This window comes from Pteropus medius, unplaced genomic scaffold (genome assembly GCF_902729225.1).
Source record: "Pteropus medius unplaced genomic scaffold, Ma_sr-lr_union100, whole genome shotgun sequence".
Taxonomy (NCBI): domain Eukaryota; kingdom Metazoa; phylum Chordata; class Mammalia; order Chiroptera; family Pteropodidae; genus Pteropus; species Pteropus medius.
Genome location: NW_024354886.1, coordinates 450,839 through 464,349, shown reverse-complemented (window position 1 = coordinate 464,349; position 13,511 = coordinate 450,839). Strand labels below are relative to the sequence as shown.

The window sequence follows — 13,511 nt, the reverse complement described above, 5'->3', positions numbered from 1 at the left end:
TAGCAATTACATTTTAAAGAGAGCACCAATAAATTAATTCAGAACACATAAATATTTACAATTACTCTTGGCTAAATGTCTAAAGTCTTTCTTTCTCCCCTCTTTTTCTTCCTGCCTTCAGTTTTCTCCCAGGACTAGCAGTCACTGTGAACTCTTTTGTAAAGAAATGTTTTACATGTGAATGTCTTTAATTGACTCCGTTTACCAACTAACGATGGATAACATCCCTGGAATCCCTGGGAAAGTATTTACAACAGAGGTTATTTTCCTCTCTCCATTGAATCATTTTTTAAACGTATTTGTTTTGATTCAGAAAATAACCTTAGTGCAGTGTCAGGATTTTTCTCTGCACCACCAAAGGAGATATTATTGTGATCAAAGCATTTGTCAGAGACAGGGGGAAAGAGAGGGGAAGAAAGAGAGAGAATTTCATATAGGAGAAGTAACATGGGCAAAAAGAAGTAACATAATATTTACATCTCAAATTTTCAAATTTCAAAGATATTCAAACATTCATCCTGTTTTCCTTAACATCATATATTATTATATGTGATTATTGTCAGCTGTTGTATTTTAAATCTTATAAGGTAATTGCTATCTCTGTCTGATGGCTTCTCTACCTAAAAATATTATATCATATTTTTTACCAGTTAAATAAATTGTATATGCTCCCCCTGTATGAGGAAAGCAAGAGAATGTTATAGGGCTATAATGTTAAGACATTGTTATTCACATACTGAAAAGACAAAAATAGATTTAGGAAAGACTAAGTGTCCAGCAAATAATAAAATTTATTCTTTCCTTCAGCAATTCTGATTAAAAAAAAAAAAAGAAAGAAAGAAAAAAAACTCTCCAAAGTAATTTTTATTAGCCTGACCTTGAAATATTCTTCTTTATTCAAACTATAAGTTGTGTGTTGACAGCACTAGAGCTGATACAAAAAAACTGTGACCTACATGTCAATAGATATAAAATACCAGAGAAGGCAACGTAGTGTGGCTTTGCTCACATTTACATCTTGAGAGAAGTGAGAAAGATTATTTTTCATGGAGTTAGTCACCAGTTGAGTCTATATTTCTTGAGCTCTGATTTAAACTGATACTATTTCTGTATCTATGTAATTTGGGCAAATTATTTATCCCTCTTATCTTGATATCCACATAAAATGGGGATAATTATATCGTATTTAGGGCTGATGCATTACAAGAAAAATTAGTATGGAGTAAGCCAAGAACATTAGAAAGCACTCAATAAATGTTAGTTATTATAATGCAAATTTCATATTGAGTATCATTTATTGTCACCTAACAGGAGAAAAGTGCCATATCTATGTTGGGATATCAGTGCAGTAAGTATTTTATTTTTGTGAAAATTTTATTTATAGGAGGAGAGTTCTCTTTTCTACTATGATTTTTTAGAATGTGTATATGGGAAAGTCATATAACTGTAGTTGTCCAAGAAAGTCAATTAGTATATTTTTATGCAATGAGATCTCAAATTTCTCATTATTCAAGAATAATTCATTCTTAAATATAAAAGTAACTTTAAATAATAAAGTTCTAAATAGATAACCACATTTTAAACCCACTGCTCATATATTAATGGCAGCAGCATGTCACAATGGACACATTTAAATCCATTTTGCATTAAGAGTGGGCATAATTGTTAGTGGCTAAATCTGTAAAAGATTTAAAACACAATCTTTTATCATAATATAATAAATAATGCCTAAACTCAAAGTACATATGTAAATCTTGATTAAAAATGGCATCTAACTGGCAACCTATATACTATATGTATGTTATCTGCCAACTTTATGCTAACTACACATTGACTGCACAGAAGTTGAAGAAAAACCCATGGAAACCTTAACATTTAAGACAGATTTTCCTAGGACTGCAGAGACATTTCAATTAATATAGAGCTAGATTCAGAAACAACAAGTGCTTACCCGACAGAGAAAAAGTTGATACACACATTAGCCCAAATTCATTATTTTCTCTGAAAGTCAGAGGATTGAGAGCTGGGCTCACCAGGAAATAAGTAAATGTAGGTGTTTTTGTTTTTGTTTTAAGGCAGCCAGAGAAATGTGTTTATTCTTTTTGTATCTTATTCCCAAATCATCCAGGAATTTCATTTCCCAGAAAACAAGAAATACATTTTGTTTGTTGATTGATTTGGTTACGAGTAGACACTAGTGCTGTCTCAGTGATCTCTGTGGTTGAGGGTTAATCCCACAAGTCAAATCTACTCAGAAAGAATAAAGTAGCAAGAGCCCTAGTAGCAATATACTGAAGTTCCTGGAAAAGAGGTTTTTCTGCATTCTGTTGGTCAAAGTGTGAGAACTCCAAATGATAGAATACGAGATTATAAAATATGAGACAATTCAACACTAGAAAAATCTAGATAAACACTTAGGTAAATGCTTCCTAAATGTTGGGATTTGGGCTAAAGGCTATACCTACATGCTTGCCTTTGAACTTTTGACATGAAAAGAGGTTTTAATGAAACTCTAGAGAACAATGAGCATAACCAAGTTCTCAAAATGTGTCTGTCGGCTAGCAAATCTGTCTTCAGGCCATGGTCAGCAAACAAAGTAGAATAATAAAAAAAAAAAAAAAAAAGAGGCACACTTGAAAAATGTTGAAGCACAAAAGAAAGAGAAACAAATTCTTTGGGAGAATCTGAGAAAAAGTAGAAATCCAAAAAATATACTTACTACTATAGAAAAGTTTTTATAAACTGCTGTGGCATTTAATAGTGTTTGTGACAGGACACTGGTGGTGTTTCTGACATCAATTTGACATTCAACTTACAACAGTTTTTGATTATGAATCGTTTCTAAGATATTGATTATGAATCGTTTCTAAGATATTCTCACTGAAAGGCTGGTATGTAAGGAGCTCTTACTAATTTAAATTTGGGAGTTACTGACTTATGGAAGATATGAATGATTAGTTTTTTACTTAGGAAATCAAACTCAATTATTAATTGTGATAACTTTAAATTTTTCAAATAACTCTTACCTATTTAACTTCATCTTCTTCTTTGAAATAATTTCTTAGAAGTTATGGATTATGGATTAAATTATTTTCCCCCAAAATTCATATGTTGAATTTCTAACCCCCAGTAAGACTATATTTGGAGAAAGAAACTTTAAAGAGATAATTAAGGTTAAATGAGATCATAACTGTGAGGCCCTAATCCAATAGTACTGATGTCTTTATGAAAAGAAGAAGAGATACCAGGAATACTTACACACAGAAAAAAGGTCCACGTGTGCACACAGTGAGAGGGTAGACATTTGCAAGCAAAGAAGAGAGACCTCAAGAGAAACCAAACCCGCTAACACCTTGGTCATGGACTCCCAACCACCAGAACTGTGAGAAATTTTAGTTATGCTGTTTAAGCCACCTAGACTGTAGTAGTTTTTTTTTTTCTTTTTATGGCATCCCTAGCAAACTAATAGTGCTGATTTGAGTCAGGTCTCAGAGCTTGACTCTAAAGTCATACCTGGAGAGAATATCCTAGAATTTTATAAATGGTATTGTAGAAATTATAAAACTTTTTCTAATTAATAAATGAGCCATTTCATTTATTAAAAATTAAAACAAAGAAACATTTTAATTTGCAAAAGAGCAATTTATTTTAATTAAAGCAAATATTTACTGCATGTGAGGTTAAATTTAAATACATTAAAAAGGCTTTCCTTAGATTTTTTTTTTAACTAGGGGTATAAATTTACCACTAAAGGATCTATGATATCTGTCTGATGGCATTATGAAAATGAATAACATAATATTAAACCATTAAATATAGCAGTTTAAAAAATGCTATGATTATTAGTTTTTGGAAGCAGAGGCTGGCTTATATACAAACTCAGCCACTGTTTACCCTACAAATCATTGAACCTTCAGTTGCTACTATCATACCAAACTGTGTATTCTTATTAGAAATTACTCCAAAATCTATAAAATGAAATAGATGCTAACATTTGTAAGTCAGCTTTCAGAATAAGAACATTAAAAATCATTTTCACATAGTGGTTGAAGTTAATCAAATCTGTTGATATTTCGTGTTTTTAAAAGATTATATCTTTCCCAGATAGTGAATATAAAAGAGAAATTTTTGACTTTTGTATCAAGAATTGGTTTGATTAAAAGGATCATTTAATGAACTAGTTCTGGAAGAGATTAAAATTCTTTCATGAGATTATAACATACTATTCATAATGTATATCTTGGAAAAATCTCTTATTAAACTATTGTTTTTGCAAAGTGCAAAAATAACATCATAATAAAACTGGTCGAAAGTATAGCTCAAATAGACTAATAGTCATTCATCACATTTCTTCTTTTGAATTTTTTTAAGAGAAAAGAAGGGAGAGGCAACTGTCTGTTTGGTGAAGATCACTGTAGAGCATGAAGCCTTTGCCAGCGTTCACGTATTTGCCTATATCAACGATAAAGCTGAGGGCAGGCCAAAGTAAAAAAATTACAACTTAAATGGGAGTCTAAACTCAATGGGAGATAGTATAAATCTTAATTTCAGGAGTATATGTGTGTGAGTGGTACCTTGAGTAAAAAGAAAAAGAGAATTTTGAGATGTGAATGGAAGGGATATCAGAGTAGTGGTATGAGGTAAGGCTAGTATTCAGAAAGAAGATGAAAGAAGGAAAATTTCTAATATCTAGTCTTGGGTTATTTATACATAGAGTAACAGTACATGTCCAGGAATTTATTTTTAATAGATAACGTATCGGAATATTGAATGCTTTGCATAGGTTTTAAGAAAGGATTGAATTAAGGGGTTCAAAGCCCTTAGATAACCATAAAGGTTATCTGCCAAAGCTGATTGACAAGAATTTACACATTTCTCTTCTTAGGTAGAACTATATAAACCATGAATAGATTAATTTTTAGGATTACATAAATTAGCAGCAAGATCTCCCATGTGGAAGTAACTATATTCGCTTTTTCCCACCTGAAAAAACTTTATTAGGAAATATCATGTACCTTCTTATTGCCAGGCAACTCATGTGAAAGCAAAAGATACTTTAAATCAGCTAGATAATCCCACAGTTTACTTCCTATTTTCATAAATTCATATATTTTGAAACCTACTCTTGGTTCTATACTATTTAAATATTTACCTTAATTTTATCTAAATAAACTCTTCTATAATTATTCCTGTGACTGAAATCTTATTAGGCTCAGAAGCCTCGGGGTATCAAATCATATTATCAATAGCTTACAAATTTCTGATTTTATCTGCACCTTAGTATATAGGACTCCAGCATTCTTTATATAAAGTCCCAAGTTCTCTTGAAATCTCCAAAGGGATGCTTCACCAGGAAGTCACTTTAGTACGATCAAAGCATAGTATTCTTTCCCTAGCACTCTGACCTCTTTTGTCTATGCCCTCTGCCCTTAGAATCACTGGAAGTGACCTTACTCTTGCCATTTCTTACTCCTTTATCCTAAAAATTATATCACAAAAACACTATCTCTTGATCCTCTCAAAGTCTTCAACTCTTTGTGGTACTAAGGTCTTGCTGTATTCTGTGCAGAATTGGTGGAAAGTGTCCTTTAACTTGTCCTGTCCAGAGTTTGCTAATTCTTTCAAGAAAATATCCCCTTCATCTTCAGCTCCTTAGAAGTCCAAACTAGTTCAAAAGTCCAGTAAAATATAAGCATCATGTTACCCTCTGAGTCTTTGTGTCCTCATCATTATACGTTAGATTCCCGCAAAACAAAATAAACAAAACAAAACCACCTCCTATTTCCTTCTTCAGCAACTTTCAGAGTTCTTTTACATATTATTTCAAGCATATAGATGTCAGTGGGAGGGTAATAGGAAATGGGAAAAAGGAGGGGTATTTGGACAAAGTTCTCATCCTGTTTCCACTAATGAATAAAAGGAGAGCAGAAATTGTCAGGAATTCATCAAGGTAGCATTCAGAAATTTATTGCAAAAATATCAAAAATAGATAGTGTAAATTATTATAAACCAAAGTTTAATTTGGTGTTATTTATAAGAACTGAAATTACAATGAAAAAATCATTTAAATAGTAATAGATACCATTCATTAAGTGTTTATTGTGTGCCGAACACTGTCCTAGGCAGTATAAACATGCAATCATATTCAGTATGTAAAGTAAGCAAGCTAAAATTCCAACCTGAGACTCTCTGATTCCTAAACATATACCCTTAACCAGAACTATCTCTGGACCCAGATGTATTTCACTCCCCCAAACAGTCACTGGCTATATAGATATTTATCAGTAGTATTTTGAAGTGTAGGTGAAACACATACCCCCATAGAGCAAAGCCATCGCTGAAAGGCTCATATTTTTTTTTTTGTGGAGCATTTGCTTACTGTGATCCCACCATCATGCCAGATCCTAAGAAGATATTAAAATAAATACACCTCAGTGTTCTTTTACATTCAGTTTGGTTTTTTGTTTGTTTGTTTGTTTGTTTGTTTATATCAAGAGCATTTAAAGTATTCTTCAGGACAAAAATTGGACCATATTGAATAATACTATGCAACTTCTTGAAATTGCTCATTTTATGAGTAATCACATAAGACTTGAGATCTTTCTGACTCCAAAAGCATCTTTTTTAGAATTAGCAAAATAGTATACAAAATGATTTTTGGAAGATGTATAGTGAGGCATCTCTTGGATAAGCCATGTACATGGGACCAGTTGACAGTTTAGGAGAATTGATCACAGAAAACACTTTCCACTTAGTATTTTATCTTGAAATTAATTATACACACAGTAAGTACCCATATTTTTTGCATACAATTCTGGTAGAAACAGAACATTTGAAATGAACATCAGAACCCAAGGCTTAACTCAATGCCATCTACAACAATTAAAATTAGAAGAAACCAATAGTTCATTAATAGTGGTAATAATAGCTTTTATTTGATGAAAACCAGTTAATGCATTTCCTGTTTATTATTTTGTTTAAATATCATTTGTTCATGGTATCAACAAGATCATCTTGGAACAAAACCTTTATTTTATAAGTGAGGACATTCAGGACCAGAGAAGTGAAATGTCTTGACCGCATTCATGCAACTGGTCAGAGGTAGAGGAGAGACTAAAATGTTCCCCTAATTTAAATTCCTGGGGTTACCTTATGCTGTCTTTGGAAACTTACCCTAGATATGTAAAATCATGTAAAATGAGCCAACAGCATCCTCAAGACAAAGTACCATCACAGAATTATACCCACAAATAGTCAGGTGTTCTTTCTTACAGAGATTTCAATTGAAAATCAGTATTTTTATAAAATATGTATTTACATATGGGTTTGGGCAGATTTAAGAGTCAAAGACTAAAATGAGTTACATTTAATGAAAGTCTGTGCTTCGTCTTTTTGTCTACTTCACCAATGTTTGAAGTCAGCTTGATGCCATGAGTCCAGCTTCATCTTGTATAACAAAATACATTTATTTCAGTTCTTTTTCAATATAAAACTTACTGACTAGTCATTTTCTTAAGGCCTTGGTGCTAAATAGGTACAACTTGCTACATAAAGAGATGGCACCCTCAAACATGTCAGGATACAGAAAGTGTTTTCAGAAAGTTATCTGATAAGGCCATTTTTTCCCCCAATAGAATTATCAATCATACTGCTTATTTAAACAAGGGTTGCACTGAAATTGCATGAGAGATCTTATTGTAAGAACTATCCTGAAATTTAAGATACATCAGCATATTATGTGCTGTTAGTTAGAAAATAACGATGCAATCAGTGGACATTGGATTGAACATGAATCCAAAATGGGATGGTTTCTTGAAATTTAGATTTAATAGTTTGTGACTATATTCTTTTTGTGAGCATTGGAGATTATCAAATCTGTTTAATAGTGAGAATATTAAATATCAGAGAATGTTTTGTTAGGTTTCAAGTTCAATATATAAGAAAATCTACAGAGAATGTGGAGAAAAATTAAATTAATGCAAAAAATTGGAATGTTGCTTATAGATATGTTCTAAGGCATGATTGGTGATTTTGGCCATTTTATACAATAATCAATGCAAGCATATTAAAAAGAAATAGATACTAATTTTGGTTGTGACACTAGGTTATTATTTTATTTCTTTTAATATCTTTTTATTTGTCACTTCTCCATTTTTTATTTCAAATATGTGGGGTTGTATAAAAAAACCATACTAATTCTTCTAGTTCTACAAAGCTATAAAGCTAATATATTAGAAGATTGAATATAAGGCTTTTTAAAGCTTTGTGCCAAGGAGTGGCACCAAAGACTTCCAAGTTATAGAGCTGTAGTAGAATAAAAATTACAATTCACATTACAATATTTAGAAAGGATAATAAGAGAAAAAATTGGCTTTAACCTGTTCACTACTAAAATTTTTCAAAGACAAATTTGACCTTCAAGACAGCTAAAGACAATAATAGACAGTAATAATAGAATGTAATAGAATTGCTCTGACTACAAAGACATAGTCCTTTCCAAACAAGCTACGACAAAATGTGAAACAAGAAAATATAATCTTATTCTTTTTAACTTAATACATCTATGTGAACAAAAGTACTTCATTCTCTTAATTTTTATTGAATAGATTTTTTTCTCAAAATGCATTTTAAGTTAAACAAATGTGCTTCAAAATACATCTGTGTATGAATGTATCTATGTTTGTATGTATTTATATATAATTTTCTGCCAAACATGCTATCAAATGTCTTATAGAATCTGAGATGTTATGAAACCACTCAATATCATTTTTTCCCTTGCAAAGAAAACATAACCTCTCTTAATAGACTATTGTTGATGAATATTTTTATGGTCTGGCTGTAAGGATAAATTCTAAGGTCTGCTATGATTCATAAAACTTACTCTTAGGATGGGAAAATTCATTCTAAAATAGTTTGTGATTTTATTGAATGTGTGTATTATGGTTCCCAGTGATATGGCAGCTTACGTGTCACAGCACTGTTTTCTGGATCCTTTATCGAATATCCAAAGGCTTTGGGAAAAATTGAGAGGAAATAAGGAATAATAAATTTTTTCAGGAAATAAGTAACTAAGATTAGCATGCTCCATAAAATGGAATCCCAAATGATTTAAAGATAAGAGTTTGTTACTAATTAAATAGTAAATGAGAAAATGAATTTATATGTGAGAAAATAAAAAATAATAAATTCAGAATGGCCATAATTTTTTCTTCATAGATAGGTGTTCTCCTGCTTTAAGCCTAATTAACAATAGCCAAATTTAATTTTAAAAGCATGAATATGCCCAATGAAGTAATTCTTTACAATGGAAATTGATGTTTATTGTTTATTCAAATTTTTCTTAAGGTGATCTCTGTTGTCATATAGACAAAACATTTGACAGAAGTGTTGACTTTTCATCTGGAGGTTTTGGTGTCATGTAAAACAGCTTACCACAATAAGAGTGGGTCTAAAGTCTTGCTTAAGTTAACTAATTGTTGCCAAGTCTATTTGCCAGGCTTATTGAATCATAGCTTTAGCTTCCTTTAAATTCATGGTCTGTTTCTCATCTTCAGGAATGCTTTAGATGCATCATATTAAAAGCAACAGGTATCTGTGTTGGATTTTACTTTGTCTTATGTCTCCAGCAGTCCAGGTGAGCAAAGAACTTTTAGCGACAGTGGGAACTGCCCATAAAATACAGTAAATGACGCTTTCCGCATATGCCACACCCTTTCTTTCTTTCTAGGTTCTATTCATTTCTCTACTACTTTAGGTAGACATTTGCTCACTTTAACAAGAATGAATAAATGTAAATATGGCTTCATTTGTTTTTAATAACTAGTAAACACATAAATAATGTATCATTAAATATATTAACAGGACTCTATGTACTATTGGTATAAGCCACAAGGTGGGAAGGCTTGCGCATCTGGCCATTAATATTATGACTGATGGAGTAACGTAGACAGGAAATTAGGTAATTTCACAAAGGTACATATATCGGCAGTTTAGGAAAGGTTGTCTGGAAGTTAAGAACAAGCAGATTTATAACCCTTGTAGGTATAAATTAATTGTGACATAGCCTGATTGGTAATTTCAGTTTGTCTCATTCATGCTAGGGTCGGCATATTTGGGGAAGAGGGAAACTTTTGTCAAAATTGATGTATTCCATAAAAAGAGAATTAATTTGCTTTGAAAGCATGCTTAAGGAAGGGCCAGGGAGATAGCAGACAAATGAAACAATAATAAAATATCTAAGTGAAACAAGATTTTTTTGGAAAGTGCTTTTTTTTTTGTTGGTTTGTTTAATGTAGGGTTTTTCCACATAGGGGAAATCTATATCACATTGACCATACTCTAGAATTCATCTGGAGTATAATGAACTCACAGGGATTTGGCCTGAGGAGTCTGATTCTCAATTTTAAGTATGGGTTTATCTCACTGAACAGGCTTTTCAAATATGATAAAAACCCCTTCAAGATAAACACTCCATGATTAACTGATTGCTTATTTTATAGGCCAGTCAATGCATCTTGTAAAAATACTATGTTTTCCCACAGCTAATAACAACATCTTGTTTTTGCAAATGTGTAATATTCTTCATTATCAAAAATGAAACTTCATTGTCAAAAAATAAGTGTAAGCTACTCATTAATAGTCATAAGTTACATATATAAATCATTACACATACACCCTAAGTGACAAAGGATCTTTCTTAACATCCTTATAATTATCTTTAATAGCAAGAGAAGACCTTTTGGTATCTTCCAACCCATTGCTTGCAAAGTTTTATATTTATTTGCTTACAAGTAGCACCAGGAGCTCATTTTCATGTGATACATGCAATATCTAGTCACATTACCCCATACCTAATAGATATTTATAGACAATAATTTTTAATAAAAGCACATTTGTATTAATGGATGCAAAACTAAAGATGTATAAAGATGCTTAATTGTCCCCCAAATGATTTATAAGTGTAATGAAATCACGGTAATGAATAATTCCAAAGTTTAACTGAAGAAAAATAACAAAAAATAACATAAATGAACTCTAGAACTGAAAATAATTTCATTAACATAATTTAGTAAATATAACAATTTAGCAAAGTTTCAAATCAATGATAGAAAAGATGAACTATTTAATAAAAAAATTGACAATTGTCCATCAATTTTGGAAAAAATTTATATCTGAGATTCGATATTAGTTGAATTATGATTTCATTGTGAATATGGAACTATTAAAATTACTAAAAATGTACAAGTTAATACTTTTAGTGTCTTGGAGTCAGAAAGAATTTTCAGTAAGATTATTAAACTTTAGTGATAACTGGAAACAAATCCTTCTATTGTCAATATTCAGTCTAGCCAGAGATATTCTCCTTGTTTATTTTTCTTTCCCAACTCTTATCCATCTTTCAAGTTTCAGAGTCTACTGAATGTTTATGTAAATAAAACAATGCAAAAATATTTTAAATTAGAGAAATTAAGCTATTACAAATCGCATTATTTGTTACAAAGAACTTCAGGTGATATTTTATGTTTAGCCCTTATCTTTAATTCAAAGTAGTTACAGTCCAGTTCAGAATCTCAGAACTGGAATGGACCTGAGAAGTCTTATACTATAAACTGCTCATTTTACAGATTTAGAAGATATGAGTTCAGGAGAGTTTAGTGATATGCCTCATATCCCACAGCAGTGGTAGATGCTCTAATGCTAGGAGTTCCCTTACCTTAGTCTCAGTTTTGTGCTTAACAAACAAACAGGACAAACAAACAGAAACTCATGGACATGGACAATAGACTCATGGTTATTAGAGAGTAGAGGGGAGGGGAGAGGTAGATAGAGTAAAAGGGATCAAATATGTGGTGACAGAAAGAAATCTAACTGTGGGTGGAGAACACACAATGCAAAATATATATTATATATACATATACATACATATGCATATATATATGCTTTACTGTTAAATTGTACACTTGAAACTTACTGGATTTCATTAACCAATGTCACCATAAAAAAAAAAAATAACCACGTATCAGTAAAACTAATATGATAGCAAACTGCAATCCTGGTTTTCAGTTATATTTTTTAATCTCCCTAGAGATAATTTTTTAATCTCTTTCTTGCTGAAATTTAAATATATGTCCACCTGAAACTTTACTTTTTAGAAATAAAATTTTTAAAATTACAAAATGGGCAATTAACTTCTCACAAAAATATCTTATCAATACTCTACAAATAAGAAATCACAGTCTAGAAAGCAGTTAAAATTTGAATCTTTCATTTTAAAGCCACTTCCAATTTATCTCCTTCAAACTATCCAATCTATATTAGAATTTAAAAGTTGGGAAAATATTTTTTAAAAATATTGTGTAATTTAATTTAATTTGGAGATGACTGATATAAACAGATAGTGGAGGCCTAGTAAATTAATTTTCTTCCATTTTTATGTTCTTTGCTATATGTCCTCATTAAGCAATTGAGGCATTATAAAAATTGATCTGGCACCACTTCACATAAAAAAGTTCAGGAAGAGAAACCCAGCTGTCAGATATAAGTAGGCATTTAGAGCATTCAAACCTTGCTCTAAGGAACAGTGAGTCATATGAAATGCAATGTGCAAAGGAAGCTGACACATAAAGGATAGAACAACAATGATGAGTTCCCAAAGACATGCTAAGGGACAAGAATAATTATAGAGGATCTATTTTGGGGCCCAACACAATAATTTGGGAATTTAAAAATCAGAAGGAATTCTGTCACTCAGCTTTGAATTTAAGATAAAACAGTTTAGTAGCCTTTCCTTTCATTAATGCTCTTATAGTTTATTAGGATAATATATGATTGAATTGTTAAGCACTTAGGAGTCTAAAAATAAGTTAGGACAGAAAATTTACTTTAATTTTGTAGGAAAGGGGGCTCTGGTGTATAATAATAATTGCATAATTAATATCTAACATGGGACTATAATGCCAAATATAAATAAGAAGACACCACCAACTGCAAAGCAATGTTTTTTGGAAACACCAATGCCCCTGAAGCTTTTAATTAATGCCAAGGATTTAAATTGAAGCTGCTTTGCAGCGGAGTTCTAAAAATAGTATCTAGAGCAACTTAAATCTTTAAAAGAGCTCAACCCCCATTTTCCTGTTCCCTTATTTATAAATGATATCCTCTAATGTTCCAACTATGGGAAAGGTTCACAACCATTTATAGAAATATAATGGTGACTATGTGAATCAGAAAACAAAGAACTCTACAGAGGAAAGGAATTTAGTTCAAATGAACAACTGAGCACTATTATTTTATAACATTAAACATAACTTACTTTTACATATATATAGGATCATATATATAGTTATAGTTATAATAAGATTAGCCACAGAAATTACAGATGTGTGTATATATACCTGCGCATATGTGTGATGTTTGTGGCTAATATTACCAAATTGCTAAATCTGATAGGACCTATTCAAGTTAATTTGACACTCCTAGTCCTCTGGCCAATGGAATAAAACATGGTTGCT

The 13,511-nt window shown here is 31.3% G+C and overlaps 1 protein-coding gene across 5 annotated transcripts in view; it reads right to left on the bottom strand.

Moving 5' to 3' along the window:
• CALCRL (calcitonin receptor like receptor) overlaps positions 1 to 13,511 on the bottom strand; it is a 93,650-nt gene that overhangs the window by 61,934 nt on the left and 18,205 nt on the right. The gene's annotated exons all lie outside the window — the stretch shown is intronic.